This window comes from Hermetia illucens, chromosome 1 (genome assembly GCF_905115235.1).
Source record: "Hermetia illucens chromosome 1, iHerIll2.2.curated.20191125, whole genome shotgun sequence".
Classification (NCBI taxonomy): Eukaryota; Metazoa; Arthropoda; class Insecta; order Diptera; family Stratiomyidae; genus Hermetia; species Hermetia illucens.
The window spans coordinates 46,224,995-46,244,031 of record NC_051849.1 but is presented as its reverse complement, the minus strand read 5'-3'; the positions used below and the strand labels follow the sequence as shown (position 1 = coordinate 46,244,031).

The 19,037-nt window shown below is 39.5% G+C and overlaps 1 protein-coding gene across 3 annotated transcripts in view; it reads left to right on the top strand.

The window, feature by feature from the left end:
* Positions 1 to 1,181: 1,181 nt before the first annotated feature.
* LOC119646869 (D-2-hydroxyglutarate dehydrogenase, mitochondrial) overlaps positions 1,182 to 19,037 on the top strand; it is a 152,131-nt gene continuing 134,275 nt past the window's right edge. Inside the window, exon 1 of one of the 3 annotated variants that reach the window (XM_038047496.1) lies at positions 1,182 to 1,642. The gene's annotated coding sequence lies outside the window, so the exon portion shown is untranslated. The remainder of the gene's footprint in view (positions 1,643 to 19,037) is intronic. The other 2 variants (XM_038047494.1, XM_038047493.1) reach the window with 2 other exon arrangements.

The following is a 19,037-nucleotide window of genomic DNA, read 5'->3' as shown; positions in this document are numbered from 1 at the left end:
ATGGAGAACTACGTTATGCACCTCACATAGGGAAACACAAAACCCTTTATACCTGGAGCGTGAAGCTTCCGGTTTCCCGACTTGTTTTTTATATGTGCTGTATCCGAAACATGTAACGATTTTTCGCACCGTTTCACCATTAATTGTTAGTCCATGGTTCTCCGCAAGTATTGGCATGACTTACCGAGCCCTCAGCTTCGGATTCGCATCTACAATTCGTTTTATAATTTGACACTTTCGTCCTGTTCGCGGTAAATTGCTAACTGGACCTTAATTTTTGCACCGTTGAATAACACTGGCTACAATATTGCTCTTCACGCCGGACTGATGAGTAATTTCAGTATAAGATTTTTACCCCCCAGCCTTGCAATTTGATAATTACGCTCCGCTTCTACAGATGATTTGCGCCTAGTGATTAAAGAATCCGTAGCAGGAATTTCCGGGAATCATGCTAAGCGCACAAAAATGTTCATATTCATATTTTGAAACTACTGTGGTCGCTGTTTTCGTTACAATAAATTAATAAATGAAAGATTAGGAAACGACTTAATTGTTCATTCGTGCCTGTGTCATGATTTGATTTGCGCGGTGTATCTGGTGCACATGCATCAGTTCATGTATTAGAATGGAACCTATCCCAATATCGGAAGTCGCCCTATTCCAATTGGTGTCTACACCTGTGTCGATGAAGTGCATTACACCGCTGTTGACTTTGACAATAAAAAAACACATTCTCCTTTAATATGACGGTTTCTAATCAAATAATTCTGTCTACTTGTGTATGCGACTGGCTGCCAAGCCAGCAGACGTCGCGCGTAGGTTCTGGGTTCCGTACACAAACATTGTCCTAAGCGCCTATGTATTAGGTCAGTGTGTCAACAAACAGCTGTTTTCCCTTTGCAAGCAGCTCCCCGGGCCATGCGCACTTCCCGCCCTTCCGCAAACCTTCGCCGGCAACGCGCCAGGACATCCCGCATCCACGGGTTAATTGACCTTTGGCAAATTTCCACGCATGTTCTCACTCTTCTCGTCACTCCGACTGTCTGCATCGTGCACGCTATCTGTCCACATGGAGTTACGTAATGTGGGGATAATCCCTCCCCGTCCCCGTCGATTCCGACTAAGATTAACGCAGGCAGATAAAAGGAATCACCTTCACAGCGCGATGTCAGCGGAGCTACCTGGGCGGAGGAGCGCGGCGCCGCCGGGGAACCCAACGAAATCAGCCGCCGCGCAGCTGATGCGAGCTCGTGTGTTGGTGGGCGCGTGTGAACACAGCGCTCAGCTACCAAGTCGCCGGCCAGGTCCACCCGGAGACTGTTATCTGCGACGACGTTCGGCGACTCCAGCCCGCGAACGCGCCCGTCTTCCTCGTCAATTCCATTCAAGTCCACCCCGGGCTCAGTGCTCGTTGATAACTCAGTGCGTTTAACGCGAAATTTCCCGCGAGTTCCGCGCTACAAGTCGAAATCTGGCGCCAAAAGCCGCAATCTTCGAACAATTCGTGCGACGCCGTCCCGTTCGCGTGTGTAAGCGGAAAACGTCCTCGTCTACGAGTTCACTTTGTTTACCGTTTGCCAGCCTGGTGTAACGCAGTTGGCGCTTCAACCGACAGAGGGCAGGTCAGCGCAGTGACGACAATGTAAGTGCAGTGCAGGGCACTCGGTTCTGTAAGCAAACGATGACGTGCGCCTCGGCGCTGTCACACTCAACAGAGTCGCAAGTGAAATGTGGCAACAATGCAGCAGCCATAAATTTACAGCAGGTTCCCAGAAGTGGCGTTTTTTGCCGGGCACGGCGCGCGTGTGTGTGTCGTATTTCACGTTTTGTTCAGTGCCGATCTAGTTAGCCAACTACAGTCCTCAGCGAAATTGTTAGGACACATGGTTTGCGGGAAAGAGTTTGAATTTGAAGGGAGGAAGTTGGTTACTTTATTGCCATCATTCGAATTGGCGATTGATAAATTAGGAGATATTTATGGAAACGTATTTTTTTCCAATTAGAAATCGAAAAAAGTGGAAAATATACTATATTATATGAATTTATAATATAATCAACTTGTTTTCAAAAAATTGGTTGGGGATTGAATCTGGGGTTGATTATGCGTTGAATTTCTATGGGGAAGGGCAAGAAATCAAGGGTATGTTGGGTATGAAATTAAAAAAAATCAACTATTATTTTCTACGTTTCATATGGGCGTTAGAAAAAAAAATGTTTACAATATAAAGTGTAGAAGGCTTTCATTGCCAATTTAGCGAAAAACGTGGAAAAATCTATCACGTAGCTCGTATATGAGACTCAAAATATATCACGGTTCCAGCATTTATTCAATAAAATTAATAACAAACATCAAATAGAGAATTTGAGCAACTAAAGGCAACAGTTTCGAATGAAACCATCTTAAGTTCATTTTAGGGGCACAAGAACTATAACATAGACCACTGAAATGGAAAATTTGGTACAAGTCCCGCTTTTATTAACGTTACCAAAACTATGTGTTGTGAAAATTCACTGGAACTTTTTTTAACGACTTCGTTTTGTATTTTATTCTTGGCTTTCCCATGACCGACAATATGCTATTAAAATTACCGGCTTCGATTCAAAATTTGAAAATATTATATCAAGATGTAAACTGCTGATCTTGATGTAATAAGGTGGATTCACTATTATAGGAAGGATTTAAGCCGTTGTTTCATAACTGGATTTCTTAGATCCAGATTGCTTTAATTAGCAGCTTATATTTGTCTAGCGATAAGCGGGAATTCGAATTGATTAGCCACTAGATACTATTAATTTTTTGTGAGACTAATTTCGTGAAGACGCAATTTGACCATGGATTATGTAAAACCAATCAAAATTAGACAAAAATAAATAAAAATTAAAATTTTTCAGTATCTTGCTTAGTTTTTGAGATAACGATTGTTGAAATTCCCGATTTTCGCCAATGATGAAACATATTTCGTTGCTTTTAACGATTTTTTTTTTGGTTTCCCAAATCATTGATGACATTGACTGGATTTCATCGATACTATGGGTAGTTGCAAAGGAACAGTACAAAGGTTAAACTTTCGTTCGATTCCTTCGTATCGTTTTGCGTTATTGGTGCATATTTGGGATTTTAATTAATCAACAAACTTGCGTTCACTGCAGGCCTGTGCGACACTATAGGGGGCAATGTGGTCAGCGTTACACTCGCTAGCGATTATTATCTTGATTTGCTCAGTCGACTAGTATCCGACATCCAGTCACAATACAAATCCTCCTGCCACCAGTGGGTGACAATAGTAAAGTAGTAATCAATTAACGTGCCTTGACTACGTACGGTGTAATCTCGATGGTGGTGCCAAGATATAAGATATATATCTTATATGCATCAGCAACTTACCCTTTGATGAAGAAGCAAATAGCAATTGCAAGGACTTCACGTACTTGGATGCGACAGATAGTCCCTCTGAAGGACGTTCCGTTTTTCTGCATTTATGATTCTACGACAGTAGGTGGAACCTTTTTCACTTTTTTTTTAATGCTTTTGAGGAACACCTCCCTGCAGAAAGGTATACAACAACCAAATATTCATTCGAAATGTGAGCCTGTGGACTTCACGCACGTTTTAAGTCGGATCGGCCAATCATCTATAGCCGCACGTACCTCGTCCATTGGAAAATCGCCACCCCACCAAAACATAACTGAAGCTGGATGATAACCCTTTTCCGTGCAAGCTGTGAATGTGCTTCACCGAAAGATGTTTGTATTTCTCCATCCTATTTCTTTGTTTAAAGTTGCAATCAACAAATGTTATGGCTTCGAGAGTACCAAACCCCAAGTCTTTTTAACATTTTGTGTGAAACGAAACCTCATTAGAATCGATACGATGTCTATATATTCATCTGTCTATTTGTCTGTCATACCTGATTCACTCGGAAACGCCTAAACCAATTGCCACGAAATTTGGTGAGAAGGTGTGGTCTGTGAATCTGAAAAAAATCGCAACGATGTATCCATCCGGAATATAGGTTTCAAAATACCTCCCATAACGATAACTACTCAAAGAAAGTTAATAATAGTATTTTGCCATATTTTAGAAATTTGCCCGAACCCCCCCTGAAGTTCTTCCTAAAGGTACAAAATTTGGTACAGTTATGAGCAATAACAGAATGTAATTTTGGAAAGTTTGTCAAAATTGCGTATTTCACGTGAATTTATCACCCTCTAAGATGTATATGACGTCATCATCATATAAAGTGAACTCATATGAACGGCGAAGGAAAACTGTTCACACAAGATGAACACAAAAGTTTCATACCCGAAGCTTCCAACTTCTGGTATTCTTTAACTTGTTTAAAAATTGGACTCAGGGGCTCTTGCGAGACATTCGGCTCCGCGAGCATGATTTTCTGTTTTCGGAGCGGATTTCCCAGAATTCTTCATGTTTTGATGACGTTAGACTGTGCGCGTACGGCCTGTCCAGCGGCTGACCTTAACTTCTTCGGTCTCCTCAACCAGTTTTATGCGATTTATCCCGAGCGAGCGAAACGTTTTCAAAATATCACTTTTTTTCGTTTAACGCTTAGATAGAGCTTCTCGTTATCTGACCATTTCATGGTGAAAGTTGTAGCAATTTAAACTTTCCGGTGTAGAGTTATGCTTTCGGGGTTATATTCCATAAGCCATGAAATAATAATAGCGTGTGTTCAATTTTGTAACAATATTTATGTCCCTACTAGGTAAATTTAACACGAAGCTATCAATAAAACTGATGTAGATTATGGTTTTAGACGTTCAGAAATTTCAACCTACGATATCTCGAAAAAGAAGCGAGATACCGAATTTTTGTTGTTGTGTTCGACTTGCTTTGGCTCGTTTTATTGAAATTCCTCGTTAAATTGCGACATCGTGATCGTACCGTTTTAATCTTTTGTGTAAAACCTTATTGAAGTCGGTTTACTGTATGTTTGTATGCCCATCAGACTCGACTCTGCAAGGAATTCGCCTGAAGTGACTCTTGCCATGAAGTTTCCTCGCAGTTTATCTAGTACCACGAGGCAACCAAATGGCCCTTTGACAGAATATACTCCAGAAGATTTCCTCCTTTCGACCCGATTATGTTTGGTTGGCTCCCATGTGGGAGTTTCATATTGGTTCATATCGCAGGATGAGCCGAGTTGGAATTGCACTTACAACGCAGATGCCGTACCTCTTAATTGCAGCAGGGGTACGGCAGGCATCCTTTGTACTAATCACGATGGAGCTCTGATTGTGATCGCGATTCCGGGCCTAAAGAAGCTCGTGAGATTGAACCTACAGGGCAGATACAGACGTTAAACCTCGAGGACCTTCATGCACTTTGCACAGTATCATACTAAAGTGAATAGTCTGCCATATTAAATTAATATAAACTATGGCCTATTAGCTACGTATAAATCGTGAAATAACGAAATATTCTCATATATGGCTTCCACAAAATTTTTCAAATCTGAAGCGTCGAGCTTTCGCTTTCTGGCTTGTTTTAACTGATACGCCGATCAAGATGGGAGTCAAAATCTGTGATATCATCACTTTGTAGTACTTGTATGCAATATATCTTATTTATTGAAATGGGTGAGCATTTTTTTTTTATTCAAAGAAAACGCAACGTGATAGCTTTTGTTTCCCTTTTGCGGGAATTCTACACCTCATTAGCTATTACTCTACTTCTTTCTAAATAGAATTCCAAAGATTTGACTATGTCATTTATGTCCCTGTTGTTGTGAAATTTAAAGACCGCTGTTGCGTCTGTCAACATATATATACACATACCTGTTGATGGAATCATCTCTGAATGTGAAGCTGTTGTACTTTTTGTTGGAATGACCAAACTTTTATATAATACTTCAAGAGAGGGTTATATGGGAGAAGATCCAGGCCTGAAATTGCACAATTAATCAAATTTGGTTGAAAACTCGACCTCCAAGAATGTTCCAGGCCCAATTCCACCCTACGTTTTTGGGAAATTTAAGAAATTGGCTAGAAACCCTCCATAAATTTATCCTAGAGCCAAACAAAATTGCAGTAATATAGGCTATGGTATCCTCGGGTTTGGTGAAAATCGTGCTATTATTGACAAAGTTACAACTCAGTTGTCCCTTCCACGTAAATTTACTGCAACTCAAAATCTCAATTGTCACGAAATTTGGTGACAACATGTGGTCTGTGAGTCCCTTTACGGATGGGGGAGGGGCTCCCCCCATACATGTGAAAGGGAGATGCAATTTTTTTCTCACAGACGGTCATGTGGGGTATCAAATAAAAGGGTTCGATTAGCACTTTTCGAAGCTGATGATATTTTTGATATTGGGTGAAACATAGGGGACTGAGTACCCAAAAAAAGTGTAACAGGTCTTGTTCTCAGAACCTATCCAAATGAAAAATCGAAAAAAATCACAATGGTGCATCCATATGAAGAATAGGCCTCGAAATACATCCCATTCCTATATCTGCTTAAATAAAGTGAATAACAGCATATTACCATCTTTTAGAAACTTATCCGAAAACTCCCATTTGACTCATCTCAGAAATACAATTGTAAGTAATTTTCGAAAGTTTGACAACGAAGTTATAGAAGCTTAAAATTATGAATTAACGTTCTAGTCCTGTGTCCTATATTGTGTTTTGTGTTGCTACACAATTATGTGCTTCTAGGTCTACGTCAACGGGGGATTGGTGGTACATTTCCAAAATGTAGTAATATACACTTAACAGTTTTATTTGAACAGATATTGTGATGGAATGTACTTCGAGACCTGTCATATCTAGGACATTACCATGCTTTTTCAGTTGGGTAGTTTCTTCGAATCGCTCCTGTCTGTACTTTTAGGGCACAGATTTGAAACGTAAGACCTATTTCAGAAAGTGCTACTAAAGACCTTTTATTTGAATTTGTCTAAATTTCTTTGAAAAAGGCACCCCTTTTTTGTATGTAGAAAGAGAACTTAAAATTCAACACCAAATCGTACCATTCACTGTATGATGGATTTTGTAGTTTCCATAATACACTCCAACAAAACGCATGTGACGAATAGATAGAGAATAAACCGAATTTAATAAGATTTTGTTTTACACAAAAATTATGATTAGGATTGATCCCAAGAGATAGCTGCAAACCCATTGTTGGCCTGCGCGCAAGATCATCTTAAATTTGCTATACTTTCTATGAAGAAGCGCGAAGTTGACGATGTTCTTCACTGAAATCCAGACCAAAACCGATTTCTGGCCTGAAAACCAGTCAAAAATTCATACACCCACTGTGAGCTACCCGGAGTGTGTTATAATTTACGAAGCCATCCATCAACTCATTGAGGCCAGAGGCTGCAGGAAGTCTACATGACTAGGCTTAGACCGGGTGTTGGGTTATTTTCCTTCCCCGAGCTCAACTGCGTCCTGCGCGTTTGTGCCCTTCCATTGTCCTCAATCCTCTCGTTCATCGTCCTCGTCCTGCCTTTGTTGTTGGCCAAGTCCCATTTGCCTTTCCCTCAGCGCAGACAAGAGGTTCAATAGCTTTGACCGTGACGGCGGCGAGTGAGTTGCTTTCTTTATCTTGGCGACCTTGAAGCTATCGAAAAACGGTCGATAGGCAAATTCGCAAAGTATTTGAATTGCAGAGTGGAGACGGCTTCTTCGCTTCTTCGTCGACTGTGGAATTTCCTCGACAACCAGCGGAATATTTTTCGACGAAATTGGACGGAAGCCACACGCATTGTGCCGGGGAGAGTGAATAGTAAACGATAGTGGGACGAGTGGCTATTTTTAGCGCGTCGTTGGCCCATACTTGTGGCCTCTAGTGACCAACCCAATAATGTTTGTGTTTATCTAAGCAATTTATGAAAGTGCGACTGATAAGCAGTGCTCGAAAGTAGCAGAGAATATAATCTTATCTCGGAATTGCTCGAACGAAAGATGCACAGAAAATGATAAGTCCATTGTCAAGAAGTGGCCGTTTGTTGTGGGCTTTCTGCTAAGCGACTTCAAATGTGCACGTCATAAAGATAACCAAGAATCGGTTGAAGTGAATACGCAACAAGTTCTCATAATTTCTTCATCTTATCTTTGCGTGGAAAATTTGTAAATAGAAAGCCACTTCAACGTGTATGAACTTGGGAACTTTCCTGGATTCGAACTGTGATAGTTAACTTGAGCTTTCTTCTACGTATGGTGATAAGGAAGCGACGGAATTGTAACAGCTAAAAAAAATTCAGAAAAAAAAATAGCTGAAGAAAGTACTATTGAAATTGGACTTGCTGCAGTGCTACGCATTTCTAATGTTGCTAAATTTCTCAAAGTTTATAAACCCCTTCGAGTGCTACTGGAGCGCTTGTAGAATTTTCCATAATTTTATTAGAAAGTTCAGCTCTTTTCTTTATGACATTCGCAAACTTTCCTTTTACACCATAGGAATCCGTGTTAACAAGATCGTATCTGCGAGACTCCGAGCCATGTAGAATGATGGTCATCACAAAAGTACAATAGTGACATTATCGAAGTGATTAAGGCGTCTTTTTTGCGACCTTGATTTCCTGTCCCGGGTTCGATTCTCAGTCCTGTTCATAAACGTTTGTGATTATCTAAAAAGGGGAGCAGTACAATAGGTCTACTAAAGATTTGAGTGTAAAAACTACACTACACTACTGAGACCCCCATGAATAGAAGAGTTCTACAAATGTTAAGTAAAGTGTGCTGGTTATGGAAATGTATGTGGTTTTTAGGCGACTAGGGCGTTATAAGGGGTGAAATAAAAAGTTTGGAAAAAATAGTGTTTTTTGCATGTAACTTCATAATGGTAAATTCCTGTGAGCTGAAGTATAAGATAGGGGGTTTAGTTCCAAAAACGTCTTTTTCCAGGAAACGCGATAAACTGATTGCCAAGATCATGTGACTGTGAATTCTAAGGTCGACTTTAAGACCCAATTTCACCCTGAAGGAGAGCCGTACGGCAAAATTTGTTAAACCATTCGATGTTTAAAGTGGACTATCCAGTACCATTCTTAACTCACTTTTGACAATTTTAGAACATGTGTCCTTGGAACCAGACCATTCATATGTTCAAGCAATAATGCAGTGAGTTTTATTGTTGGATCACTAAATTTTGCACAAATCCTAGTGATTTTCCTTCTAAAAAATTCCGGTCAATTACTTTTACCTAATTAGTGAATTTTTAAAAAAATATTTTAAACTGGTGGTTCCGTCCGGCACAACAGGCCTTCCTTCTTTTATTGAAAATTCATGAAAACTTGTGATTCTCCTTTCACAGGAGATGGAAAAATTTATTTTTCTATCAGTAAATTTTCACGGTCACCAAATCCTGAAACAAGGACCTACCATAAAAATATTTTAGGAGGCTAAAGAGATGCCTTAGTACTATGAACCCGCAAACTTTTGAGCATGGGGAATTAATCATTAAACAAGTCGGGAAACCGGAAGCTTGACGCTTCAGGTATAAAAGGTTTTGTGTTTCCCTATGTGAGGAGCATAACGTAGTTCCCCATTGGCTTATAGCATTGACCCGAGATATTGAAATCGTTCAGTTCTGGGCAAGTTACTGCCATTGCCAGAACTGAGCGATTTAAATATCTCGAGTCAACGCTATCAGCCAATGGAAAACTGCGTAATGAAATTGTTTCACGCATTAATGCAACCTGGATGAAGTGGCATTCCCCAACTGGTGTTTTTTGTGATCGGCGTGTCAGCGCACGTCCCAAATCTAAAATTTACTGCAATGTCGTCCGTCTGCCACTCTCTTTAGTTCTGAGTGTTGGCCGACTATAAAGGACAATGAACGGCGTCTTGCGGTAATGGGGACGAAGATGTTGCATTGCACTGGTGGCGTGACACGTTTTGATTACGTCTGAAATGAGAATATCCGCGATCGATATGGGTTTGCATCGATCGTCGAAAAACTGCAAGAGAGGCATTTTCGATGGTGTGGTCACGTAATTCACGCGAACGAGAATTCAACAACCAGTATTGATCAGAACATTGAAAGCAATGGTAAGCAACCAAAAAGCCGGCCAAAACAATGGTGGCTTGATACGCTGGATGGGGATTTAAAGGTCTCGCGATTACATCCTGATGAGGCATTTGATAAAATAAAATGACGAAACCGATCATCACTAGCCGACCCCGCTTGTGAACTGAAGGCTGAAGAAAAAGAAAAAGATGTGAGGAGCGACGAGTGCACGACAGCTCCGTGTAATATAGCTAAAAATTCCATTGCCCTCTATTTTCTAGAAAGCGATTTAAATAAATCATTTGATGGAAAGCCCTGTGTTGATAATGATCAACCTCATGCGCTTCACGCTCTCAGTTTAATATTATTAGCGAATAAAAACAATTTGACCAACATCAAATATAAACAAGTCGGAATACCGGAAGCTCGCGCTTCGGGTATGAAGGTTTTGTGTCCATCTTATGTAAGAAATTTTAAAGCACATTTCTCTATCCGTCTATAGCTACAAATCCAACATAATCCTTTATATTTTTCCAAACTACCAGACATACGTAAACATTACGCTCACCCTAAACAAACAAACTGCCTATTTCCGAATACTGTACATATATATGCACGTATATCAATTGATCGTACCCATATTTCCGATTTACTTCTTATATCTATCTGAATTAGGTACTACCCGCAAAGTTCATTAGCACGCATATACTATAATATATACCTACATACACACATGTCTGGTTAGAGTAATTGATATTCACATACAAATGATTAGAAAACTAAAACAAAATAATTCTTTGCGACCCCATCCATAAAGACTCATTTCGTTGTGGTATTGACGAAATGATATGTGATGATGACGTCATGCGAGTTGTAGAGTGCACGAAATTCACCAAAAATGGTAAAGTTTTACCCCCTATAACTTTGTTAGTGATAATTGGATTTCATTGGACTTCAAACTTGACCAAACTGTGCACTATGTTCTTCATTATATGCATGCTAAATTTTGTACTTCTGCGATGAACATAAGGGGGGTGTCGGGTAAATTTCTAAAATGTGGAAATACACTATTATTAACTTTATTTGTGCAGATATTGGAACCGGATATATTTTGAGGCCTAGATTTCGTAGAGATGCACCACTGTGAATAGTTGGATTTTCATGAAACCTGGCATGTGTATGCACGAGGCTGTCCTCTATGTCGGTGCACTTAGGATGAACTTAAGGGGAGTTTTTTAGTCTATTTCTATAAGTTGGTAATATACTATTAGTAAATTTTTTGAGCAGATACCGGAATGGGACGTCTCTCGAAAATTAGATTTCACATAAGTGTTTTACACAAAACCTTAAAAAGGGCTGCAGATAAGTAGATTCTTCATAAATATGACATTAATATTCCACGCGAATGATTTGCATGACTTTGGAAGCAGTAAACTCGCGCGAAATTGCTAAGTTTGAACTGCTATAACGTTAACGCGTTAATTGCCTGATTTCCATGAAATTTAGCACATATATACAAAATATTGTCCCCTATGCTGGTACAAAATTCGGAAGTCCTAGGATGAATTTAAGGGGGATTTTTCAGTAAATTTCTAAAAAGTAGTAATATACTATTAGTAAGTTTATTTGAGCAGATATCGGAATGGGACATATTTTGAGGCCTAGATTTCATCTAGGCGCACCACCCTGATTTTTTTCGGATTTTTAGGTTAGGTAGTTTCCGAAAATGAGTCCTGTCTCACTTCAAGTGCGTACATTTTGACTCCTTACTCACGCACTTCGCAATTTATGCCAAAACTAAGTTTCGGAAAGTACAAATCGAGACCTTTCATTTGATACCCTACACAACTATATCCGGTGAAAAAAATTTTGAATCCCCCTTTTGCATGTATGGGGAGCCCCCTTTAAACTCTACCTAAATTTATGCCACTCGCTGTATGCGTGGGATTTCATAGTTCCCATCTGTCCACCAAATTTCGTTCGGATCGGTTTAGCCGTTTTGTAGAAAAATGCGTGTGACAGACAGACAGACATTGAATCGATTTTAATAAGGTTTTGTTTTACACAAAACCTTAAAAACAGTAATCCTCAAATGTAAAAGATAATTTATGAAAGGTACGTTGAAAGCTATTTTTGAGGTAATAAAAAAACATGTCTTGCAAAAAAGGATGCTTATTAGAAATCGATTTTGTGGATATCTTCCATGAAAATTATATATTAAAAAAATAAACTTTGAAAAAAAGTTTTCCAATTAAAAAAAATTTAGAATTAATTAATGGCCCTTGTGATTTCTTGAAGCTGATTTGGCAATCCTTTCACGATATGTTAGCTATGCGATTGGGGGTTATAATGTCATTCCACTAACACAGTATTCTTGACTAGGGGGTGGTACTTTTGCTCCTATACGTCTTTTGAGGTTGTTCCAAATGTGTTCAATTGGGTTTAGATCGGGACTGCGTGAATCCCGACCTCATTAAGGTTCTCAGTGTCCGATATTGCGGTATGACAACGAGCGGTGTCATTCATAAATCTAAAGTCGTCACCATGAATGGTGCGGAAAGTATGACGTGCTCTTGAAGAACATTCTCCACGTATATTTGAGCGATCCAACACAAAAAATTTGTACGAGCTTCGTAAGGGATACCTTCCCAAACAATTATGAAGCCTCCCTGGTAGCCTACTGCTACGGATATAGCGCATGAAGCGAACGTTCCATTTTGGCACCTGTAGACATGCTGAATCTCTTAAGGCTCTTCTGCTTTCATCCGAGAACAGGGAGTTCTTCCATTCTTCCACAGTCCAGTTAGCATATTCTAGCGCAAAAGTCTAGTTTCACGGAGTTAAGGGAGCAGTTGTGGAGCGCTAGCTGGGCGAAAAAAAAAACATTTCTCATCTCCACATGCCACATTCGACCTTCAGAAGCGGTATGAAAACTATTTCTCAACACGTTTCTGACAACGAAGCGGTCATCTCGAACTGAAGTGCATTGATTTCGGCCTTGAAATCCGAAATCGTCTGATGGCATCCCGTGCCGTAGTACGAGGTACACAGAGTGTAAGAGTGAAGTGACGTTGGCTGTACTTAGCGTCAGCTAAAGCTCTAACTGCATCAGTGGCATCGAGTGGCATTTTTTACAGTCACAAACGCTAAGCGAACATTACAAACTCACATGAAAAAATATTCGCACATTATAGTCGAAAAGAAAGGGAGAGCTTAATAAAGTAACACGACTGCAAAAACCCGTCGGTGACACAAATTTAGGAAACGGAATAACGATATTAATGTTTAATTAATTGCAAGATTACTCACTTGACAAAAAAAAGAAGAAAACAGTTGACAAGCTACAGTTAACGTAAAAAACAGGTTGCCCTATTTTCTCTAGGTGGGGGGTTAAATGCGCCTGTGAATCTACATTCAACCGATTATGGTGTCAAACGATAGTAATTTTTTAGGAGCATTTACCCATATATGCTGGGTCTGAGCTCACGGGAGTTTGCAGTTATGAACTTATGGTACATGCAAAAAACAAGATTTTTTTTCGAAAATTTGTACCATCATTTCACTTCTCATAACCCCCAGCCGCCAAAAACTACATTTATTTCTCATAACCCCCAGCCGCCAAAAACTACATTTATTTTTAGATTTGTAATGTTACAAAGTACTATTCGACAAAATGTCACTGTAACCGGGTTGGCTCGCTAATCGGAAGAAAATCCGCACCGTGTCCCAATGTAAATTCCCGGTTCAGAAAAGACTTTTCTTAGAAACTAAGTCGGTTTCAAGAGGGTACCCTAATGGTGGATTCGGGAGCATGGCGGGCGCGTGTTCAGAATACCTCGGAATGGGTTCTAACCTCACCATGTTTGAACAAGCGATTGCAACTTTCCTAGCCTCTTCATTGACAGCGCACTCTTTGAAAGAAACTCCTAAACTTCTAACTTCTAAGAAACTAAAAAGGACCATCCCGCTGGATGAGAGACCGACATCTTGGCCACCCCTATAAGGGTTTTTCTTCTTTTGGGTTGATGTGCCGAAGCTTACCCGGTTCGCTATGTAGTAAATACATAAAAAAATGGGAAAAAATTTATTAATTCCTAAAAAAATGGTGTTATGGGTTAAACATAAAAAACTAAATTGTAATGTGTAACAAATTTTTGTGGATCCGACGGTGCGTCTGTAATTTTAGAGGGAAGAGGGTGTAATTTTGCTTAGTGATAAATTCTTGAACTCATTGTAAATGTTCCTGATTAACATCTAGATGCGCTTCATTCCCGTTGACCTTGGGCGGGAGATTACTATTTCACTTTGAGGAGAGTATTTCCGTTTCGGGGTAGCCGAGTGGATGCAACCAAGATGAAATGCCTTTTCTTTTTCTTCCCAATTTAATTTTCTTAATTTTCAGCACACCGAAATCTTTCAATTACTCTAAGTGTTCAATTCCTATGTTCATGCTCTCTGGCCAATGTGGGAAATTCCTATGCCGCCTAAGGGATTTTACCACATCACAAGCATCGACTTAATTTTCATAGCGCGCATCTAATTGACTGCATGGCGAAGGTACATCACATTGCCAAATAGTAAAGAAGTTAAAAGTTTTCATGTAGAGCAATTTGCGGAAGAAGAATCAGACTATTATTAAAAGAATAATATTCTGATTCTGAATATTATTTGAATGAATTTGAGTAAATAAATCTGGAAGAAAAAAAAAATTATTTTTGTTTGATAAGTGATGATCCTGGAAATGACAAGGGGAATAAGTGATCCAGGACAGAGGAAACTAGAAAATATACCATTTTAAGAAGAAAGACAGGGGACAAGTAAATTGATTTTTCCGGCTAGTTCGTACAAACTTTAAATGGTGAAAAAAAAGTATTCAGATTCCGTTTTAGATTTTTTTTTTCTTTCTACAATTCAGTTTTACTCTCATTACCATTGTGACACATCACCAACCCTCAAATAAAAGTCAACCTTTCTATTAAAGAGAAATAAATCATAAACGCTGTAGTGCCCAGTGGTGGACGTTTGTATTCCCGATAATTCGGAACCATCAGTCCCTCCATCATATAAATTATTGGAATTCTATTGTATTTACAACTTAATAACTTTAAAAAAAAGATTAAGAAAAAAATGATTTTAACCCCCTTTTTGTGTTTTTACCCTGTCGTGCAGCGGAACAAAAAAAAACAAAAGAAAGGAATAGAAGGGTCGATTGACTGTTATACGTGAAGGTGGTGATGCCATGAACTCAAATATCTAGGGTCGTGACAAAGCTTATGAGGTTAACGCCCCAACAAAGGAAATATCTTAATGCAATAGGCAAGACAACAATGACGAATATTTAAAAATAACTACACTCTCTCACTTCAGAAGAATTGCATTTTTGAAACTTTTAGCCCAGATTATGGATAAAAAAAAATACCAAAACATAGGTTTTAGTATTATTTATGGGGTAGGTAAGGGAGGGGTAAGAATTTGCACTTTCAGAAAATCCATTCTGATTTTTTTTCTTGCAGTTAAACATTTCAAGAATATATTTCCGAAATTTCAACTTGATCCGAACCAAATTCTCAAAGTTATCGAGCAGTTAGTTTCCACTCCTTCGAATTGTAGTTCTAAGCTTTTAAAACTTTAAAGGCGTTTTTCTCAAAACAACTTTTTCAAAGTCCGTGTTCACTGCCATTTTAAAACTACCAAACCGATTCATTTCAAATTTGATACACACATTTCGTATATAAAATACTACTTGAGTTTTACATTTTGTTTTTTATTTTGGGGCGTTTTTAATTACAAAATGGCGGAATTTTTCGTGAAAAATAGCACTTTTCACATGAATAGGCCGCCAAAAATTTTGAAAAGGAAGAAAAAGAAATCTGAAATCTTTGACCTGGGCAAATCGTCTTTTTCCAAAGGCTCTCTGGGAAAAGCCTGTCACCGGCTTGTTTGTGAATATTCTTGAATCAAAATTTTACAGAAAATTCTTAAAAAAATAGTTAATGATGGTCCAAACGATTTCAAGAGAGTAATTCAAAAATTCGTAAGAAAAGTGCATTTGTTCACGCTGAAAACCTTACCCCCTCTTTAATGTCCTTGCAGGTTTTTTTTTGGATAAAGCATAGCGAAATGAAATGAATATGCGAAATATTTCTTCACTGCGAATTCCAAAATCTTCGTATTCTTCCCAATCACGTTTACATCTGTTCGCCTATGTATGAAATTTTGCAGCAATACAAAAGATAGAATTTATAACATCACAATTATGTTGTGTTGAATGCTTCCTGAATTTCTGTTTTTGGAAAGATTAATTTCCCATCAAGTCAAACACTATCTTCATGATCTCTACTCTCCCCTTCTATCTGCTCCCAAGGGGAGGGAACGCAAGTTTGTCGAAACAAGTGTCCATCCCCATAAAACACTCAAAGAGATAAAACCAGATAGGCATGGGTAAGAGGGTGTCGCTCAATAATTTCCTTTATCAAAGCTCATTCTATCATTTTTTTCTTACCTGTTTTACTCATTTGAAATATCGACTGGTGCTACTTTTAGGTCGCGTAGATACCAAATATTGGCGACTTGCAGCGAAAAATTATTGTGATATCCACTCAACAACCACTCCTTTGGGCGACTGGACCCTGTTGCATCTTGGTGCATGAAGCACAAATTCAACTACAAACGTTTCAACCGCAGCAATTTCAATATATGCTGTGACAGCTAAAATTACTGCGACGGCTGGCACCAGACTTACTCTCCAATAGGCCCTGATTAAAGGATTTAAAAAGTTGCCATTCCATTTACGGCTTCTCGGATATTACTGCTGTATTTTTGTTTCCGCCACTACCTCGTACTGCAAATCGATCATTTATGCGCTGGTGGCTTCCTCATATGTGCTAGCCATGTTCATGCTTTTAGCCGAGATGCAAAAATCTTGAAGGTAACCAGACTTTTTCGGCTGTTTTCGAAAATTTTAAACGATGGTCGCGAATTTTTCAACTGTGATTATACTCCTGGTCTTGAACGTGGTTTTCGTGTTCTGCAATTTAATATGCAATTTATATATGTATATGCCATAAACTACTATGTGGGACATAGCGCGGCAATCATACCTAAGCGCCGCTCAGTCCTGGCACTTTCTCCACGCTTTTCCGAGAAGCTTGGCCCCCTTCCGCTATTCTTCACCATGTAGTGTTAGGGCGGCCCACAATAGAGTTTTCACGCTTTCTCACTATATGATCTATCCACTGTCATTTCCCCTTTTTATGGTTTTAACACGTTCACGAGTATTTGGGCCGTACGCCGGCGAAGTTCTTCATTTGTTCTTATGCTAGACCATGTCACCCCGGCTGAAACTTCCGAGTAGTAGAGGCGGTAACCTTCCATGTCCTACTCTCATACAGCAGCACAGAGAACATTTTGCGTGGACTAGCTACAACTTGATGTTGATGGTGGAATAGTTGTAGTTCCATATTTTTGACAAACAGGAAAAGCGAATTTAGGGCTGCTAGTATGTCGAGCATGCTATCTTTCGCGGAAACAACGCTACCTAAATATAAAAATTGTTGGGCGCTCTTGTTGCTCTGTGTATATTAGTAAGGTATGATTACCTGTCAGGTTAGGAAATGTAATCTTACTGGCGGTTTTCTTCAATCTGATGACGTTGGTTTTTTTTCTTTGAATCCAGAGCCATTTGGGATGACTCGGTGAGGCAGCAAGCAGATGTCATCAAGAGTTTTTTATTATTTGAAGGGCAGACACGACATTTTTTTTAATCATTCTCCAAATATCCATCTTTTGGGAAATTAATCTCCTCTTCAGTGCTTTTTATAATCTATTCTGAGTATTAATTTGTACCCAAGCTTCTTATTTAACTTATGATCATAAGTGGTGGATAAATTATTTACTAATCAATTAGCCTACAAAACCTTGATGGTGTATTCGTAGCATCGCTATTGCTTTTTCTGTCTACGGCAAAGGAAACCAATCTATTAGGCCTACAAATAAGTTCTGTCGGTTTTCACAATAGATGGCGTAGCTTGTTTTTTACTCCATTGATCCACATTTCCAAACATTCATCGGAAAGCTACTGTCAATAGGCACAAACGTCAGTATAAATTATTTAATTGAAGTGTAAACAACAATACTTTTTTCATCAACGAAAATGGCCAATTTTGTACCAAATAATGTGTTTTTGCGGGGAGTTCTACTTCATTATTTCAATATGAAGAAAAAAGCAACAGAAAGTCATCGTATTTTGGTGGAAGTTTATGGTGACCATGCTCTATCTGAACGAACGTGTCAGAGGTGGTTTGGACGGTTTAAAAGTGGCATTTTTGACTTGGAAGACGAAGAGCGCGCCGGACGGCCAACAATTTTTGAAGATGAAGAATCAGAGGCATTGCTCGACCAAGATCCATCGCAAACGGAAGAAGAACTTGGAAAAACACTTGGAGTCACTCAGCAAGCCATTTCCAACCGTTTAAAAGCAACGGGAATGATCCGAAAGGTCGGAAGTTGGGTTCCGTGTGAACTGAAGCCAAGAAACGTCGAACGCCGTTTTTTCACGTGCGAACATCTGCTCCAACGACAAGAAAGGAAGGGTTTTCTGCATCGAATAGTTACTGGCGATGAAAAGTGGATCCATTACGATAATCCCAAGCGTCGGGCAACGTGGGGATACCCCGGCCATGCCTCATCATCGACGGCCAAAGCGAATATTCATTCAAGATCATGCTGCGTATATGGTGGGACCAGCTGCGTGTGGTATACTATGAGCTGCTAAAACTGAACGAAACGGTCACGGGCAAACTCTACCGACGTCAAATGATGCGTTTGAGCCACGAACTCAAGAAAAAACGGCCGCAATACCAGCAAAGGCATGATAAAGTTATTTTGCAACATGACAATGCTCGTCCACATGTTGCACAGCCCATTAAAACATATCTAGAAACGTTGAAATGGGAAGTCCTACCCCACCCGCTGTACTCTCCAGACATTGCTTGGCTGACCAGCACTTCTCCAATTACGACGAACTCAAAAAATGGCTCGATGAGTGGATAGCGGCCAA